Source organism: Oncorhynchus keta, unplaced genomic scaffold (assembly GCF_023373465.1).
Source record: "Oncorhynchus keta strain PuntledgeMale-10-30-2019 unplaced genomic scaffold, Oket_V2 Un_contig_6587_pilon_pilon, whole genome shotgun sequence".
Classification (NCBI taxonomy): domain Eukaryota; kingdom Metazoa; phylum Chordata; class Actinopteri; order Salmoniformes; family Salmonidae; genus Oncorhynchus; species Oncorhynchus keta.
The window spans coordinates 55,001-75,173 of NW_026288944.1; the positions used below are offsets into that span (position 1 = coordinate 55,001).

General features: G+C 54.0%; 1 pseudogene; it reads left to right on the forward strand.

Moving 5' to 3' along the window:
• Positions 1-20,173, forward strand: part of LOC127926000 (LIM domain only protein 7-like) — a 93,006-nt pseudogene that overhangs the window by 1,444 nt on the left and 71,389 nt on the right.

Consider the following 20,173-nt stretch of genomic DNA (forward strand, 5'->3'; position numbering starts at 1 on the left):
GCAGGCTGCAGTTCTGTTCCCTCTCAGAGGTAGAGGAGAGGAGCACGAGGGGTAGGGGACTGTGACCCAGTACCATTCATATGGGGGAACAGTACCATTCAGATGGGGGAACAGTGCCATTCAGATGGGGGAACAGTACCATTCAGATGGGGGAACAGTGCCATTCAGATGGGGGAACAGTGCCATTCAGATGGGGGAACAGTGCCATTCAGATGGGGGAACAGTGCCATTCAGATGGGGGAACAGTGCCATTCAGATGGGGGAACAGTGCCATTCAGATGGGGGAACAGTGCCATTCAGATGGGGGGAACAGTGCCATTCATATGGGGGAACAGTGCCCATTCAGATGGGGGAACAGTGCCCATTCAGATGGGGAACAGTGCCCATTCAGATGGGGGAACAGTGCCCATTCAGATGGGGGAACAGTGCCATTCAGATGGGGGAACAGTGCCATTCAGATGGGGGAACAGTGCCATTCAGATGGGGGAACAGTGCCATTCAGATGGGGGAACAGTGCCATTCAGATGGGGGAACAGTGCCATTCAGATGGGGGAACAGTGCCCAGCACCATTCATATGGGGAATTGTGGTGTTGTGTGACAAAACTGCACATTTTTGTGTCCTTTTATTGCCCCAGCACAAGGTGCACCTGTGTAATAATAATGCTGTTTAATCATCTTGATGTGCCACACCTGTCAGGTGAATGGATTATCTTGACAGGTTTAAAATACTCACTGGTTTAAAATACTCACTGGTTTAAAATACTCACTGGTTTAATATACTCACTGGTTTAATATACTCACTGGTTTAATATACTCACTGGTTTAATATACTCACTGGTGTAATATACTCACTGGTGTAATATACTCACTGGTGTAATATACTCACTGGTTAATATACTCACTGGTTTAATATACTCACTGGTTTAATATACTCACTGGTGTAATATACTCACTGGTTTAATATACTCACTGGTTTAATATACTCACTGGTTTAATATACTCACTGGTTTAATATACTCACTGGTTTAATATACTCACTGGTTTTAATATACTCACTGGTTTTAATATACTCACTGGTTTAATATACTCACTGGTTTAACTCTGGTTTAATGGAATACTCACTGGTTTAAAATACTCACTGGTTTAATATACTCACTGGTTTAATATACTCACTGGTTTAATATACTCACTGGTTTAATATACTCACTGGTTTAATATACTCACTGGTGTAATATACTCACTGGTTTAATATACTCACTGGTGTAATATACTCACTGGTTTAATATACTCACTGGTGTAATATACTCACTGGTGTAATATACTCACTGGTTTAATATACTCACTGGTTTAATATACTCACTGGTTTAATATACTCACTGGTTTTAATATACTCACTGGTTTTAATATACTCACTGGTTTTAATATACTCACTGGTTTAATATACTCACTGGTTTAATATACTCACTGGTTTAATATACTCACTGGTTTAATATACTCACTGGTTTAATATACTCACTGGTTTAATATACTCACTGGTTTTAATATACTCACTGGTTTAATATACTCACTGGTGTAATATACTCACTGGTTTTAATATACTCACTGGTGTAATATATACTCACTGGTGTAATATACTCACTGGTTAATATACTCACTGGTTTAATATACTCACTGGTGTAATATACTCACTGGTGTAATATACTCACTGGTGTAATATACTCACTGGGTTAATATACTCACTGGGTTAATATACTCACTGGGTTAATATACTCACTGGGTTAATATACTCACTGGGTTAATATACTCACTGGTTTAATATACTCACTGGGTTAATATACTCACTGGGTTAATATACTCACTGGGTTAATATACTCACTGGTTTAATATACTCACTGGTGTAATATACTCACTGGGTAATATACTCACTGGGTTAATATACTCACTGGTTTAATATCACTAACTGGTTTAATATCACTCACTGGGTTAATATACTAACTGGTTAATATACTAACTGGGTTAATATACTCACTGGGTTAATATCACTAACAGGGTTAATATCACTCACTGGGTTAATATCACTAACTGGGTTAATATCACTAACAGGGTTAATATCACTAACAGGGTTAATATCACTAACAGGGTTAATATCACTAACAGGGTTAATATCACTAACAGGGTTAATATCACTAACAGGGTTAATATACTAACAGGGTTAATATCACTAACAGGGTTAATATCACTAACAGGGTTAATATCACTAACAGGGTTAATATCACTAACAGGGTTAATATCACTAACAGGGTTAATATCACTAACAGGGTTAATATCACTAACAGGGTTAATATCACTAACAGGGATGGTTATGTTTTATTTCAACACATTATGTGTTTTTATGTTCTTTTATTTATGTTTATGTTTTATGTTCTTTTATTTATGTTTATGTTTTATGTTCTTTTATTTATGTTTATGTTTTATGTTCTTGTTCAGTGGAGTTGACGTCTACATGAAACTATATTACTACAAACACTTGTCTGTGGACATCTCATTACCATAACACTTCAAGTTCCTGTAAAAAACTACCATCAGTTTTTAAATAAACACTTTTATTACCCATGATGCATCATCTAGAGGAGTAGTAGATGCAACTGTTTTAGTTTTTTAATTTAATTTAACGAGCCAAGTCGGTTAAGTTAAATAAAGAACACATTCTAATTTACAATTAAGGTTTTCTGGGTAGTAGGTGTTCTGAGACTGGGCTTCTTGTTTTCCAACACCCCCCCCTTTACCTCGCTGGGCTCTCTAATCACTCTCTGGTGTAATATCCCCCCCGCTTGGCTCTCTCTGTATCCCCCGCTTGGCTATCTCTGTATCCCCCCCGGGTTAATATCCCCCTCACTTGGCTCTCTCTGTTATGTATATGCTTGGCTCTCTCTATCCCCCACTGGTGGCTATACTCTCTGTATCCCCCCCGCTTGGCTCTCTCTGTATCCCCCGCTGGCTCTCTCTGTAATGGCTCTCTCTGTATCCCCGCTTGGCTCTCTCTGTATCCCCCGCTTGGTCTAATATCCCCGCTTGGCTCTCTCTGGTCTCTCTGTATCCCTGGTTAATGGCTCTCTCTGTATCCCCCGCTTGGCTCTCTCTGTATCCCCCGCTTGGCTCTCTCTGTATCCCCCGCTTGGCTCTCTCTGTATCCCCCGCTTGGCTCTCTCTGTAGCTTGGCTCTCTCTGTATCCCCCCGCTTGGCTCTCTCTGTATCCCCCCCGCTTGGCTCTCTCTGTATCCCCCGCTGGCTCTCTCTGTATCCCCCGCTTGGCTCTCTCTGTATCCCCCGCTTGGCTCTCTCTGTATCCCCCGCTTGGCTCTCTCTGTATCCCCCCGCTTGGCTCTCTCTGTAATATCCCCCCCGCTTGGCTCTCTCTGTATCCCCCGCTTGGCTCTCTCTGTATCCCCCCGCTTGGCTCTCTCTGTATCCCCCCCCGCTTGGCTCTCTCTGTATCCCCCGCTTGGCTCTCTCTGTATCCCCCCGCTTGGCTCTCTCTGTATCCCCCCCGCTTGGCTCTCTCTGTAATGGCTCTCTCTGTATCCCCGCTTGGCTCTCTCTGTATCCCCCGCTGGCTCTCTCTGTATCCCCCCGCTTGGCTCTCTCTGTATCCCCCCCGCTTGGCTCTCTCTGTATCCCCCGCTTGGCTCTCTTAATATATCCCCCGCTTGGCTCTCTCTGTATCCCCCGCTTGGCTCTCTCTGTACTTGGCTCTCTCTGTATCCCCCGCTTGGCTCTCTCTGTATCCCCCGCTTGGCTCTCTCTGTATCCCCCGCTTGGCTCTCTCTGTATCCCCCGCTTGGCCTCTCCCCGCTTGGCTCTCTCTGTATCTTGGCCCTCATCCCCCCGCTTGGCTCTCTCTGTATATCCCCCGCTTGGCTTCTCTGTATCCCCCGCTTGGCTCTCTCTGTATCCCCCTTTGGCTCTTCTCTGTATCCCCCCGCTTGGCTCTCTCTGTATCCCCCCGCTTGGCTCTCTCTGTATCCCCTGCTTGGCTCTCTTATATCCCCCGCTTGGCTCTCTCTGTATCCCCCCGCTTGGCTCTCTCTGTATCCCCCCGCTTGGCTCTCTCTCTGTATCCCCAGGCTTGGCTCTCTCTGCCCCCCCCGCTTGGCTCTCTCTGTAATATCACTTGGCTCTCTCTGTATCCCCCCCGCTAACTCTCTGTATCCCCCGCTTAATATCTGTATCCCCCCCGCTTGGCTCTCTCTGTATCTGTATCCCCCCCAGCTCTCTCTGTATCCCCCGCTTGGCTCTCTCTTCTCTCTGTATCCCCCCAGGTTCTCTCTGTATCCCCCGCATGGCTCTCTCTGTTAATATCCCCCGCTTGGCTCTTCTGTATCCCCCGGGTTCTCTCTGTATCCCCCCCTTGGCTCTCTCTGTATCCCCCCGCTTGGCTCTCTCTGTATCCCCCTTGGCTCTCTCTTAATATCCCCCGCTTGGCTCTCTCTGTATCCCCCGCTTGGCTCTCTCTGTATCCCCCCGCTTTGTCTCTCTGTATCCCCCCCGCTTGGCTCTCTCTAATCCCCCGCTTGGCTCTCTCTGTATCCCCCGCTTGGCTCTCTCTGTATCCCCCTGCTTGGCTCTCTCTGTATCCCCCGGGCTCTCTCTGTATCTGTATCCCCCGCTTGGCTCTCTCTCCCCCCGCTTGGGTGTAATATGGCTCTCTCTAACTTGGCTCTCTCTGTATCCCCCTGCTTGGCTCTCTCTGGCTTGGCTCTCTCTGTATCCCCCCTGCTTGGCTCTCTCTGTATCCCCCGCTTGGCTCTCTCTGTATCCCCCTGCTTGGCTCTTGGCTGGCTCTCTCTGTATCCCCCCTAACAGGCTTCTTATGTTCTCTCTGTATCCCCCCGCTTGGCTCTCTCTGTATCCCCCGCTTGGCTCTCTCTGTATCCCCCGCTTGGCTCTCTCTGTATCCCCCGCTTGGCTCTCTCTGTATCCCCCGCTTGGCTTCTCTGTATCCCCCCCCCTGCTTGGCTCTCTCTGTATCCTCCCCCCGCTTGGCTCTCTCTGCCCCCCGCTGGCTCTCTCTGTATCCCCCGCTTGGCTCTCTCTGTATCCCCCCGCTTGGCTCTCTCTGTATCCCCCCGCTTGGCTCTCTCTGTATCCCCCGCTTGGCTCTCTCTGTATCCCCCTGCTTGGCTCTCTCTGGCTTGGCTCTCTCTGTATCCCCCCCGCTTGGCTCTCTCTGTATCCCCCGCTTGGCTCTGTATCTCTGTATCCCCCGCTTGGCTCTCTCTGTATCCCCCCCGCTTGGCTCTCTCTGTATCCCCCGCTTGGCTCTCTCTGTATCCCCGGGCTTGGCTCTCTGTATCCCCCTGCTTGGCTCTCTCTGTATTGCTCTCTCTATCCCCGCTGGCTCTCTCTGTATCCCCCGCTTGGCTCTCTCTGTATCCCCCGCTTGGCTCTCTTGGCTCTCTCTGTATCCCCCGCTTGGCTCTCTCTGTATAGATGCTGGCTCTCTTGGCTCTCTTAATCTCTCTATCCCAGCTTGGCTCTCTCTGTATCCCCCGCTTGGCTCTCTCTGTATCCCCCCGCTTAATTCTCTCTGTATCCCCGCTTGGCTCTCTCTGTATCCCCGCTTGGCTCTCTCTGTATCCCCCCTTGGCTTCTCTGTATCCCCCGCTTGGCTCTCTCTCTGTATCCCCCCGCTTGGCTCTCTCTGTATCCCCCGCTTGGCTCTCTGTCTGTATCCCCCGCTTTATCCCCCCCCGCTTGGCTTCTCTGTATCCCCCCGCTTGGCTCTCTCTGTATCCCCCCCCTCTCTCTTGGCTCTCTCTGTATCCCCCGCTTGGCTCTCTCTGTATCCCCCCGCTTGGCTCTCTCTCTGTATCCCCCGCTTGGCTCTCTCTGTATGTATCTCTGTATCCCCCGCTTGGCTCTCTCTGTATCCCCCCCGCTTGGCTCTCTCTGTATCCCCCGCTTGGCTCTCTCTGTATCCCCTCTGTATCCCCCGCTTGGCTCTCTCTGTATCCCCCGCTCTCTGTATCTGTATCCCCCGCTTGGCTCTCTCTGTATCCCCCCTTGGCCCCTGTATCCCCCGCTTGGCTCTCTCTGTATCCCCCTGCCTCTCTGTATCCCCCTGCTTGGCTCTCTCTGTATCCCCCGCTTGGCTCTCGGTGTATCTCTCTGTATCCCCCGCTTGGCTCTCTCTGTATCCCCCGCTGGCTCTCTCTGTATCCCCCGCCCCTCTGTATCCCCCGCTTGGCTCTCTCTGTATCCCCCCCGCTTGGCTCTCTGTATCCCCCGCTTGGCTCTCTCTGTACCCCCCTTGGCTGGCTCTCTCTGTATCCCCCTGTTCTCTCTGTATCCCCCGCATGGCTCTCTCTCTGCCCCCCTCTCTCTGTATGGCTCCTCCCCCCGCTTGGCTCTCTCTGTATCTGTATCCCCCGCTTGGCTCTCTCTGTATCCCCCGCTTGGCTCTCTCTGGTGGCTCTCTGTATCCCCCGCTTGGCTCTCTCTGTATCCCCCGCTTGGTTCTCTCTGTATCCCCCCCGCTTGGCTCTCTCTGTATCCCCCCCCGCTCTGGCTCTCTCTGTATCCCCCCTTGGCTCTCTTGGCTCTCTCTCTGTATCCCCAGCTTGGCTCTCTCTGTATCCCCCCTGCTTGGCTCTCTCTGTATCCCCCGCTTGGCTCTCTCTGTATCCCCCGCTTGGCTCTCTCTGTATCCCCCGCTTGGCTCTCTCTGTATCCCCCGGCTTGGCTCTCTCTCTGTATCCCCCGCTTGGCTCTCTCTGTATCCCCCCTTGGCTCTCTTGGCTCTCTCTGTATCCCCTGCTTGGCTCTCTCTGTATCCCCCGCTTGGCTCTCTCTGTATCCCCCGCTTGGCTCTCTCTGTATCCCCCCCCTGCTTGGCTCTCTCTCTGTATCCCCCCGCTTGGCTCTCTCTGTATCCCCCGCTTGGCTCTCTCTGTATCCCCCGCTTGGCTCTCTCTGTATCTCTGTATCCCCCCCGCTTGGCTCTCTCTGTATCCCCTTGGCTCTCTCCCCCCGCTTGGCTCTCTCTGTATCCCCCCGCTTGGCTCTCTCTGTATCTGTCTCTCTGTATCCCCCCCGCTTGGCTCTCTCTGTATCCCCCCTTGGCTCTCTCTGTATCCCCCTCTTGGCTCTCTCTGTATCCCCCGCTTGGCTCTCTCTGTATCCCCCCGCTTGGCTCTCTCTCTATCCCCCTTGGCTCTCTCCCCGCTTGGCTCTCTCTGTATCCCCCGCTTGGCTCTCTCCCCCGCTTGGCTCTCTCTGTATCCCCCCGCTTGGCTCTCTCTGTATCCCCCCCCGCTTGGCTCTCTCTGTATCCCCCGCTTGGCTCTCTCTGTATCCCCCGCTTGGCTCTCTCTGTATCCCCCGCTTGGCCTCTCTGTATCCCCCTGCTTGGCTCTCTCTGTCCCCCTGCTTGGCTCTCCCCCGCTTGGCTCTCTCTGTATCCCCCCGCTTGGCTCTCTCTGCTCTCTCTGTATCCCCCCTTGGCTCTCTCTGTATCCCCCGCTTGGCTCTCTCTGTATCCCCCTGCTTGGCTCTCTCTGTATCCCCCGTTTGGCTCTCTCTGTATCCCCCCTGCTTGGCTCTCTCTGTATCCCCCCCCGCTTGGCTCTCTCTGTATCCCCCGCTTGGCTCTCTCTGTATGCTTGGCTCTCTCTGTATCCCCCCGCTTGGCTCTCTCTGTATCCCCCGCTTGGCTCTCTCTGTATCCCCCCCCGCTTGGCTCTCTCTGTATCCCCCCTTGGCTCTCTCTGTATCCCCCGCTTGGCTCTCTCTCTGTATCCCCCCCCTGCTTGGCTCTCTCTCTGTATCCCCCCGCTTGGCTCTCTCTCTGTATCCCCCGCTTGCTCTCTCTGTATCCCCCCCCGCTTGGCTCTCTCTGTATCCCCCCCCCTCTTGGCTCTCTCTGTATCCCCCGCTTGGCTCTCTCTGTATCCCCCTCTGCTCTCTCTGTATATCCCCCTGCTTGGCTCTCTCTGTATCCCCCCCTGTATCCCCCTCTGGCTCTCTCTGTATCCCCCGCTTGGCTCTCTCTGTATCCCCGCTTGGCTCTCTCTGTATCCCCCCTTGGCTCTCTCTGTATCCCCCCCTCTGTATCCCCTGCTTGGCTCTCTCTGTATCCCCCGCTTGGCTCTCTCTGTATTCCCCCCGCTTGGCTCTCTCTGTATCCCCCCTGGCCTCTCTGGCTCTCTCTGTATCCCCCCTGTATCCCCCAGCTTGGCTCTCTCTGTATCCCCCCTTGGCTCTCTGGCTCTCTCTCTGTATCCCCCGCTTGGCTCTCTCTGTATCCCCCGCTTGGCTCTCTTGCAGCTCTCTCTGTACCCCCCGCTTGGCTCTCTCTGTACCCCCCCCCCCGCTTGGCTTGGCTCTCTCTCCCCCCGCTTGGCTCTCTCTGTATCCCCCGCTTGGCTCTGGCTTGGCTCTCTCTGTATCCCCCCTCTGCTTGGCTCTCTCTGTATCCCCCGCTTGGCTCTCTATCCCTCTCTGTATCCCCCCGCTTGGCTCTCTCTGTATCCCCCAGCTTGGCTCTCTCTGTATCCCCCGCTTGGCTCTCTCTGTATCCCCCTGTATCCCCCGCTTGGCTCTCTCTGTATCCCCCGCTTGGCTCTCTCTCTGTATCCCCCCGCTTGGCTCTCTCTGTATATCTCTCCCCTTGGCTCTCTCTGTATCCCCCCGCTTGGCTCTCTCTGTATCCCCCCCGCTCTCTCTGTATCCTGGAGCTTGGCTCTCTCTGTATCCCCCGCTTGGCTCTCTCTGTATCCTGGGAACTGGCTCTCTCTGGCTCTCTCTGTATCCCCGCTTGGCTCTCTCTGTATCCCCCGCTTGGCTCTCTCTGTATCCCCAGCTTGGCTCTCTGTATGCCCCCCCGCTTGGCTCTCTCTGTATCCCCCGCTTGGCTCTCTCTGTATCCCCCCGCTTGGCTCTCTCTGTATCCCCCGCTTGGCTCTCTCTGTATCCCCTCGCTTGGCTCTCTCTGTATCCCCCGCTTGGCTCTCTCTGTATCCCCCCGCTTGGCTCTCTCTGTATCCCCCGCTTGGCTCTCTCTGTATCCCCCGCTTGGCTCTCTCTGTATCCCCCCGCTTGGCTCTCTCTGTACCCCCCGCTTGGCTCTCTCTGTATCCCCCCCCTTGGCTCTCTCTGTATCCCCCGCTTGGCTCTCTCTGTATCCCCCGCTTGGCTCTCTCTGTATCCCCCCGCTTGGCTCTCTCTGTATCCCCCGCTTGGCTCTCTCTGTGGCTCTCTCTGTATCCCCCGCTTGGCTCTCTCTGTATCCCCCGCTTGGCTCTCTGTATCTCTGCTTGGCTCTCTCTGTACCCCCGCTTGGCTCTCTCTGTATCCCCCGCTTGGCTCTCTCTGTATCCCCCCCGCTTGGCTCTCTCTGTATCCCCCGCTTGGCTCTCTCTGTATCCCCCGCTTGGCTCTCTCTGTATCCCCCGCTTGGCTCTCTCTGTATCCCCCCGCTTGGCTCTCTCTGTATCCCCCCCCTCTCTGTATCCCCGCTTGGCTCTCTCTGTATCCCCCCGCTTGGCTCTCTCTGTATCCCCCGCTTGGCTCTCTCTGTATCCCCCGCTTGGCTCTCTCCCTGCTATCCCCCCGCTTGGCTCTCTCTGTATCCCCCCCGCTTGGCTCTCTCTGTATCCCCCGCTTGGCTCTCTCTGTATCCCCCGCTTGGCTCTCTCTGTATCCCCCAGCTTGCTCTCTCTGGCTCTCTCTGTATCCCCCGCTTGGCTCTCTCTGTATCCCCCCCCGCTTGGCTCTCTCTGTATCCCCCCGCTTGGCTCTCTCTGTATCCCCCGCTTGGCTCTCTCTGTATCCCTGCTTGGCTCTCTCTGTATCCCCCCGCTTGGCTCTCTCTGTATCCCCCTCTTGGCTCTCTCTGATCCCCCCCGCTTGGCTCTCTCTGTATCCCCCGCTTGGCTCTCTCTGTATCCCCCGCTTGGCTCTCTCTGTATCCCCCGCTTGGCTCTCTCTGCCCCCCCCGCTTGGCTCTCTCTGTATCCCCCGTGCTCTCTCTGTATCCCCCCGCTTGGGCTCTCTCTGTATCCCCCCCGCTTGGCTCTCTCTGTATCCCCCGCTTGGCTCTCTCTGTATCCCCCTGCTCTCTCTGTATCCCCCGCTTGGCTCTCTCTGTATCCCCCGCTTGGCTCTGTATCCCCTGCTTGGCTCTCTCTGTATCCCCCCGCTTGGCTCTCTCTGTATGCTTGGCTCTCTCTGCTTGGCTCTTCTGTATCCCCCCTTAGCTCCTCTCTGTATCCCCCCTGGCTTGGCTCTCTCTCTGTATCCCCCGCTTGGCTCTCTCTGTATCTGGAGAATCTCCTCTGTATCCCCCCGCTTGGCTCTCTCTGTATCCCCCGCTTGGCTCTCTCTGTATCCCCCGCATGGCTCTCTCTGTATATCCCCGCTTGGCTCTCTGTATATCCCCCCGCATGGCTCTCTCTGTATCCCCCGCTTGGCTCTCTCTGTATCCCCCGCTTGGCTCTCTCTGTATCCCCCTGCTCTGGCTCTCTCTCTGTATATCCCCCTGGCTCTCTGTATATCCCCGCTTGGCTCTCTCTCTGTATCCCCCGCTTGGCTCTCTCTGTATCCCCCCGCTTGGCTCTCTCTGTATATCTGGCTCTCTCTGTATCCCCCGCTTGGCTCTCTCTGTATCCCCCCGCTTGGCTCCTCTGTATCCCCCGCTTGGCTCTCTCTGTATCCCCCCCGCTTGGCTCTCTCTGTATCCCCCGCATGGCTCTCTCTGTATCCCCCGCTTGGCTCTCTCTGTATCCCCCCCGCTTGGCTCTCTCTGTATCCTGTTGTCTCAGACCTTTTCAGAAGGAGCCATGTTTAAAAAAATATGAAACATTGATTTGTTTATAACTTTTTGGACTGTAACAGCAATGAGAACTAAGTAAAAAATTGTGGTAAAATGCAAAATCTGATTTAAACAAACACAATTATGCACTAGGTAAGTATAGATCATAATCTGTGATCCAAGAGGACATTTAGTAAAAACAATGTCACTTGCATGTTTGCTTGTTAATCTAAGATGTGACAGTGTTATTGTGTTCTTTCCTCTTCCTGTCTATAGGAAGTGACAAATAAATCATTCGGAAGCAACAACTTCCGCTCTGCTCTGGAGAATGGAGTCCTGCTCTGCCAGTGAGTATTATGGGAACTGTAGTGTATATATCTGGAGAATGGAGTCCTGCTCTGCCAGTGAGTATTATGGGAACTGTAGTGTATATATCTGGAGAATGGAGTCCTGCTCTGCCAGTGAGTATTATGGGAACTGTAGTGTATATATCTGGAGAATGGAGTCCTGCTCTGCCAGTGAGTATTATGGGAACTGTAGTGTATATATCTGGAGAATGGAGTCCTGCTCTGCCAGTGAGTATTATGGGAACTGTAGTGTATATATCTGGAGAATGGAGTCCTGCTCTGCCAGTGAGTATTATGGGAACTGTAGTGTATATATCTGGAGAATGGAGTCCTCCTCTGCCAGTGAGTATTATGGGAACTGTAGTGTATATATCTGGAGAATGGAGTCCTGCTCTGCCAGGGTGTATTATGGGAACTGTAGTGTATATATCTGGAGAATGGAGTCCTGCTCTGCCAGGGTGTATTATGGGAACTGTAGTGTATATATCTGGAGAATGGAGTCCTGCTCTGCCAGTGAGTATTATGGGAACTGTAGTGTATATATCTGGAGAATGGAGTCCTGCTCTGCCAGTGAGTATTATGGGAACTGTAGTGTATATATCTGGAGAATGGAGTCCTGCTCTGCCAGTGAGTATTATGGGAACTGTAGTGTATATATCTGGAGAATGGAGTCCTGCTCTGCCAGTGAGTATTATGGGAACTGTAGTGTATATATCTGGAGAATGGAGTCCTGCTCTGCCAGTGAGTATTATGGGAACTGTAGTGTATATATCTGGAGAATGGAGTCCTGCTCTGCCAGTGAGTATTATGGGAACTGTAGTGTATATATCTGGAGAATGGAGTCCTGCTCTGCCAGTGAGTATTATGGGAACTGTAGTGTATATCTGGAGAATGGAGTCCTGCTCTGCCAGGGTGTATTATGGGAACTGTAGTGTATATATCTGGAGAATGGAGTCCTGCTCTGCCAGTGAGTATTATGGGAACTGTAGTGTATATATCTGGAGAATGGAGTCCTGCTCTGCCAGTGAGTATTATGGGAACTGTAGTGTATATATCTGGAGAATGGAGTCCTGCTCTGCCAGTGAGTATTATGGGAACTGTAGTGTATATATCTGGAGAATGGAGTCCTGCTCTGCCAGTGAGTATTATGGGAACTGTAGTGTATATATCTGGAGAATGGAGTCCTGCTCTGCCAGTGAGTATTATGGGAACTGTAGTGTATATATCTGGAGAATGGAGTCCTGCTCTGCCAGTGAGTATTATGGGAACTGTAGTGTATATATCTGGAGAATGGAGTCCTGCTCTGCCAGTGAGTATTATGGGAACTGTAGTGTATATATCTGGAGAATGGAGTCCTGCTTTGCCTGTAGTAATGAATGAATCCCATAGTCTGTGGTTCTATAAACACCTTAGTGGTTTAAGTACCAAGTCCTGGTGTGGTCGATGGTCACGCTGTCTAACTCGTCTGTTCTTCTCTCTGTCCCTCCCTTTCTCAGTCTAATCAACCAGTTGAAACCAGGCCTTATTAAGAGGGTGAACACGCTGTCTACTCCAATGGCCGGACTGGTGAGTTCACTGCGTGTAGCCGTTCTACATTTCATATGAGAAGGCAGAGAGATCTCTTGTCTGCCAGGGTGACAGTAGTTAGACGACCCGGGTCTTTCAGGAAGTCGTCCTCTGTGGTTTCCTGCTTGTCGCTCGGCGGTTCCTGCTTAGTGTGACAGATCTGAAACTGTCTAAGGATCTAGTGATGTGGTGAACATGACAAACCTGAGTGGGGCTGAGTGGGGCTGAGTGGGGCTGAGTGGGGCTGAGTGGGGCTGAGTGGGGCTGAGTGGGGCTGAGTGGGGCTGAGTGGGGCTGAGTGGGGCTGAGTGGGGCTGAGGTCAGAGGTCAAACTGTCAAGGTTCCACTTGTTTGGAATAATCCTGGAAAGCTATTAAGAGACTCCTCCCACCAGTCACATGATCATCCTTAGGCCAAGCCTTCTGATTGTTCTGTATGGTAACTCCCAGTACTGCTCCTCCCCCTCTGCCCCTCCCCCTCTGCCCCTCACCTCTCTGCCCCTCTCCTCTCTGCCCCTCTCCTCTCTGCCCCTCTCCTCTCTGCCCCTCTCCTCTCTGCCCCTCTCCTCTCTGCCCCTCTCCTCTCTGCCCCTCTCCTCTCTGCCCCTCTCCTCTCTGCCCCTCTCCTCTCTGCCCCTCTCCTCTCTGCCCCTCTCCTCTCTGCCCCTCTCCTCTCTGCCCCTCTCCTCTCTGCCCCTCTCCTCTCTGCCCCTCTCCTCTCTGCCCCTCTCCTCTCTGCCCCTCTCCTCTCTGCCCCTCTCCTCTCTGCCCCCTCTGCCCCCTCTCTGCCCCTCACCTCTCTGCCCCTCACCTCTCTGCCCCTCTCCTCTCTGCCCCTCTCCTCTCTGCCCCTCTCCCTCTCTGCCCCTCTCCTCTCTGCCCCTCTCCTCTCTGCCCCTCTCCTCTCTGCCCCTCACCTCTCTGCCCCTCACCTCTCTGCCCCTCACCTCTCTGCCCCTCACCTCTCTGCCCCTCACCTCTCTGCCCCTCTCCTCTCTGCCCCTCTCCTCTCTGCCCCTCTCCTCTCTGCCCCTCTCCTCTCTGCCCTCTCCTCTCTGCCCCTCACCTCTCTGCCCCTCACCTCTCTGCCCCCTCACCTCTCTGCCCCTCACCTCTCTGCCCCTCACCTCTCTGCCCCTCACCTCTCTGCCCCTCTCCTCTCTGCCCCTCTGCCCCCTCTCTGCCCCTCTCCTCTCTGCCCCTCTCCTCTCTGCCCCTCACCTCTCTGCCCCCCTCACCTCTCTGCCCCTCACCTCTCTGCCCCCTCTGCCCCTCTCTGCCCCTCTCCTCTCTGCCCCTCACCTCTCTGCCCCTCACCTCTCTGCCCCTCTCTGCCCCCTCTCCTCTCTGCCCCTCTCCACCTCTCTCTCTGCCCCCCTCCACCTCTCCTCTCTGCCCCTCTCCTCTCTGCCCCTCACCTCTCTGCCCCTCACCTCTCTGCCCCTCACCTCTCTGCCCCTCACCTCTCTGCCCCTCTCCTCTCTGCCCCTCTCCTCTCTGCCCCTCTCCTCTCTGCCCCTCTCCTCTCTGCCCCTCACCTCTCTGCCCCTCTCCCCCTCTGCCCCTCCCCTCTCTGCCCCTCTCCTCTCTGCCCCTCTCCTCTCTGCCCCTCTCCTCTCTGCCCCTCTCCTCTCTGCCCCTCTCCTCTCTGCCCCTCTCCTCTCTGCCCCTCTCCTCTCTGCCCCTCTCCTCTCTCTGCCCCTCACCTCTCTGCCCCTCCCTCTCTGCCCCTCTCCTCTCTGCCCCTCTCCTCTCTGCCCCTCACCTCTCTGCCCCTCACCTCTCTGCCCCTCACCTCTCTGCCCCTCACCTCTCTGCCCCTCACCTCTCTGCCCCTCACCTCTCTGCCCCTCCCCTCTCTGCCCCTCCCTCTCTGCCCCTCACCTCTCTGCCCCTCTCCTCTCTGCCCCTCTGCCCCTCTGCCCCTCTCCTCTCTGCCCCTCTCCTCTCTGCCCCTCTCCTCTCTGCCCCTCTCCTCTCTGCCCCTCTCCTCTCTGCCCCTCTCCTCTCTGCCCCTCTCCTCTCTGCCCCTCTCCTCTCTGCCCCTCACCTCTCTGCCCCTCACCTCTCTGCCCCTCACCTCTCTGCCCCTCTCTCTGCCCCTCACCTCTCTGCCCCTCACCCTCTCTGCCCCTCACCTCTCTGCCCCTCACCTCTCTGCCCCTCTCCTCTCTGCCCCTCACCTCTCTGCCCCTCTCCTCTCTGCCCCTCTCCTCTCTGCCCCTCCTCCTCTGCCCCTCTCCCTCTGCCCCTCTCCTCTCTGCCCCTCTCCTCTCTGCCCCTCTCCTCTCTGCCCCTCACCTCTCTGCCCCTCACCTCTCTGCCCCTCACCTCTCTGCCCCTCCCTCTCTGCCCCTCTCCTCTCTGCCCCTCTCCTCTCTGCCCCTCTCTGCCCCGCCCCTCTCTGCCCCTCCCCTCCAGGACAATGTGAATGTGTTTCTGAGAGCGTGTGGTACACTCGGTCTACACGAGGCTCAGCTGTTTCATCCTGGAGACCTGCAAGACCTGTCCACACGCGCTACACTCAGGTAAAACGCCTTTTATTTGGTCAATATATATATTATTAGTTGTAGAACAAATCAAATGGAAGTGAAGGATTAATATGGTTTTCATCCCCAGCTGCTGGACTTATAGTGATGTTAGACGGTGCCTGTTTGGTTTAGACGGTGCCTGTTTGGTTTAGACGGTGCCTGTTTGGTTTAGACTAGACGGTGCCTGTTTGGTTTAGACTAGACGGTGCCTGTTGGTTTAGACGGTGCCTGTTGGTTTAGACGGTGCCTGTTGGTTTAGACGGTGCCTGTTGGTTTAGACGGTGCCTGTTGGTTTGGACGGTGCCTGTTGGTTTGGACGGTGCCTGTTTGGTTAGAGACGGTGCCTGTTTGGTTAGAGACGGTGCCTGTTTGGTTAGAGACGGTGCCTGTTTGGTTAGAGACGGTGCCTGTTTGGTTAGAGACGGTGCCTGTTTGGTTAGAGACGGTGCCTGTTTGGTTAGAGACGGTGCCTGTTTGGTTAGAGACGGTGCCTGTTGGTTTAGACGGTGCCTGTTTGGTTTAGACGGTGCCTGTTTGGTTAGAGACGGTGCCTGTTTGGTTTAGACGGTGCCTGTTTGGTTAGAGACGGTGCCTGTTTGGTTAGAGACGGTGCCTGTTTGGTTTAGACGGTGCCTGTTTGGTTTAGACGGTGCCTGTTTGGTTTAGACGGTGCCTGTTTGGTTTAGACGGTGCCTGTTTGGTTTAGACGGTGCCTGTTTGGTTTAGACGGTGCCTGTTTGGTTAGACGGTGCCTGTTTGGTTTAGACGGTGCCTGTTTGGTTAGACGGTGCCTGTTTGGTTAGACGGTGCCTGTTTGGTTAGACGGTGCCTGTTTGGTTTAGACGGTGCCTGTTTGGTTAGACGGTGCCTGTTTGGTTTAGACGGTGCCTGTTTGGTTTAGACGGTGCCTGTTTGGTTTAGACGGTGCCTGTTTGGTTTAGACGGTGCCTGTTTGGTTTAGACGGTGCCTGTTGGTTTAGACGGTGCCTGTTGGTTTAGACGGTGCCTGTTGGTTTAGACGGTGCCTGTTGGTTTAGACGGTGCCTGTTGGTTTGGACGGTGCCTGTTGGTTTGGACGGTGCCTGTTGGTTTAGACGGTGCCTGTTTGGTTTAGACGGTGCCTGTTGGTTTAGACGGTGCCTGTTGGTTTAGACGGTGCCTGTTTGGTTTAGACGGTGCCTGTTTGGTTTAGACGGTGCCTGTTTGGTTTAGACGGTGCCTGTTTGGTTTAGACGGTGCCTGTTGGTTTAGACGGTGTTTAATGTATTTATTGGCCAGCGTCTCACTGGTTGGCACGTTAGTGTACACGGACTGGACTCACTAATGACATGCTGCGCACACTGGCCTGTGGTTGTGTATATCGGGTTATACAGCCAGTTCTGTGTTATCACTGATTGCATGGTGTTGATAGTGGGTTGTTTGACTTGGCAGCTAAATCACGTGGCTAGATGAGTAGTCCACAGTGTGGTGTTTCACATGAGTCCTATCAGAGTGACTATTTAAACAGAATACTATTGTATAGACCGTCTATAATAGATCACCTTTTTAAGTGAGAAGCCAGTTAGTCAGTGTGTGTCGTCTTTGCTCGGACTAAGAGATCTCGTTTTCTTCTCAGGTGTGCAGAGAGCGAAAGGAGGCTGAAAAACGTAAGTGGATTTGTACTTGAATTGTTTGTGTTCACTGAAAGGTATTGAGCTGTAACTTGGAACTGTCATAATTCCCATCGCAGAATCTCACACTGTGTAACAGCCCTGCTGCGACTGTCTATTCTATGTTGTGACGGGGAGCGGTCCTGCTGCGACTGTTCTCTAGTCTACGGGGAGCGGCCCTGCTACTGCTGTTCTCTAGTCTACGTCGTGACGGGGAGCGGCCTGTTCTCCAGTCTACGTCGTGACGGGGAGCGGCCTGTTCTCCAGTCTACGTCGTGACGGGGAGCGGCCTGTTCTCTAGTCTACGTCGTGACGGGGAGCGGCCTGTTCTCTAGTCTACGTCGTGACGGGGAGCGGCCTGTTCTCTAGTCTACGTCGTGACGGGAGCGGCCTGTTCTCTAGTCTACGTCGTGACGGGAGCGGCCTGTTCTCAGTCTACGTCGTGACGGGGAGTCCTGCTGCCTGTTCTCTAGTCTACGTCGTGACGGGAGCGGCCCTGCTTCTCTGTCTCGTCTGACGGGGAGCGGCCTGTTCTCTAGTCTACGTCTGACGGGAGCGGCCTGTTCTCTAGTCTACGTCGTGACGGGAGCGGCCCTGCCTGTTCTCTAGTCTACGTCGTGACGGGAGCGGCCTGTTCTCTAGTCTCTCGTGACGGGAGCGGCCTGTTCTCTAGTCTACGTCGTGACGGGAGCGGCCTGTTCTCTAGTTCTCTAGTCTGACGGGAGCGGCCTGTTCTCTAGTCTACGTCGTGACGGGGAGCGGCCTGTTCTCTAGTCTACGTCGTGACGGGGAGCGGCCTGTTCTCTAGTCTACGTCGTGACGGGGAGCGGCCTGTTCTCTAGTCTACGTCGTGACGGGGAGCGGCCTGTTCTCTAGTCTACGTCGTGACGGGAGCGGCCTGTTCTCTAGTCTACGTCGTGACGGGAGCGGCCTGTTCTCTAGTCTACGTCGTGACGGGAGCGGCCTGTTCTCTAGTCTACGTCGTGACGGGGAGCGGCCTGTTCTCTAGTCTACGTCGTGACGGGGAGCGGCCTGTTCTCTAGTCTACGTCGTGACGGGGAGCGGCCTGTTCTCTAGTCTACGTCTGACGGGGAGCGGCCTGTTCTCTAGTCTACGTCGTGACGGGAGCGGTCCCTGTTCTCTAGTCTACGTCGTGACGGGAGCGGCCTGTTCTCTAGTCTACGTCGTGACGGGGAGCGGCCTGTTCTCCAGTCTACGTCGTGACGGGAGCGGCCTGGCTACTAATAATGAAGGATAAAGTTCCCGCCCAAAGCTGTGATCTCTCCTCCAGGTTCTAATCACCATCTACTGGCTGGGTCGGAAGGCCCAGGCGGATCCCTTCTACTCTGGCCCTCAGCTCAACCTCAAAGCATTCGAGGGACTACTGGGCATCGCTCTGTCCAAGGTAACACGTCCCTCACCTTAACCCTCAGCTCAACCTCAAGGCCTTCTAGGGAGCGTAGCTCTATGGTGTGGTACTGCTCTCTGTCTGTACCCCAGACCTGAACCCCTGGGTTTCTCTGTCTGTACCCCAGACCTGAACCCACTGGGTTTCTCTGTCTACAGACCTGAACCCACTGGGTTTATCTCTGTCTGTACCCCAGACCTGAACCCACTGGGTTTATCTCTGTCTGTACCCCAGACCTGAACCCACTGGGTTTATCTCTGTCTGTGGTACTGCTCCTCTCTCTGTACCCCACACCTGGGGCTAATACATGTACTTTGCCCTGTACAACTGAACCAATGGATATTTATAAACATGCAAACTCAAAGCTAAATAAAAATGTGTCCCCTGTGTCCCCTGTGTCCCCTGTGTCCCCTGTGTCCCCTGTGTCCCAGGCTCTAGAAGAAACCCCCAGAGGCAGTGTAACAGACAGGGACTACAGTGACGTGATCTACCCAGAGAGGGATGATGAGCTGCTGCCTCTAACCCGGTCCCAGACACCCGGCTACAGCAGAGAGGACTCCGTAGAGAGCTTGAACTCGGCCCTGAGCTTTGACGGGAGTCCCGTACCCTCAGCTGTTCTCTGACTCCATCCTGAGGGCCGGCAGCGAGGGTAACGTCTGGAATATGTTGTTGTAGTCGACAGCGTTGGCTGGTTTTTAGTCAGAATCACGGTCAACGCAGGATGTGGGGAGTTTACCTGTCGATACGAAAAATACGTCTACCAACAGAATGACGTTAACGGTCCAATATTAGTAGTCACTGTCAGGAATGTCTCTCTGCCCAGAGAAGGACGTGCCTTACGACTGTCTTTTCCCCGCCCCCGTCCTGCCAGCCCTCTCCTCTCAGTGAGACATTCCATCGGGTTCCACACGGGTCTGATAATGGGCTCATGCCTGGAGTCGGGCCGAGGTGGGGCGCAGGGAGGCACCCTGTTCCCTCTAGTCTACTACTATAGACGGGGAGCCCTATTCCCTAGTCTGCACTACTATAGACGGGGAGCCCTATTCCCTCTAGTCACTACTATGACTGGGGAGCGGCCTGTAGTCTAGTCTACGTCGTAGACTAGAGCCCTATTCCCTCTAGTCTACTATAGACTAGGCCCTATTCCCTCTAGCACTGTTTACTAGACTGCCTGTTCTCTAGTCTACGTAGTGCACTACTATAGGAGCTCTATTCCCTACGGTAGTGCACTACTATAGACTAGAGCCCTATTCCCTACGTAGTGCACTACGGGACTAGAGCCCTACTATAGACTGAGCTCTAGTCTACGTCTGAGTGCACTACTATAGACTAGAGCCCTATTCCCTACGTAGTGCACTACTATAGACTAGAGCCTACTATAGACTAGAGCCCTGTTCTCTAGTGCACTACTATAGACGGGAGCCCTATTCCCTACGTAGTGCACTACTATAGACTAGAGCCCTGTTCTCTAGTCTACTATAGACTAGAGGACGGGAGCGGCCTGTTCTCTATTCTACGTCGTGCACTACTATAGGGAGCGGCCTGTTCTCTAGCACTCTATAGACTAGACCCTGTTAGGATGTTCTCTAGTCTGCCGCTCCACCGATGGCTGTCTAGGTTCGTTGCCTGTTCTCTGATGGCTGTCTAGGTTCGGTGCCTTCTCTCTGATGGCTGTCTAGGCGTTGCCTGTTCTCTGGCGGCTGTCTAGGTTTGTTGCCTTCTCTCTGGCGGCTGTCTAGGTTCGTTGCCTGTCTCTCTGAGGGCTGTCTAGGTTCTAATTGCCTTCTCTGGCTGGTTCGGCTGTCTAGGTTCTGCCAGCTCTAGGTTTCTAATGCCTTCTCTCTGGCGGCTGTCTAGGTTC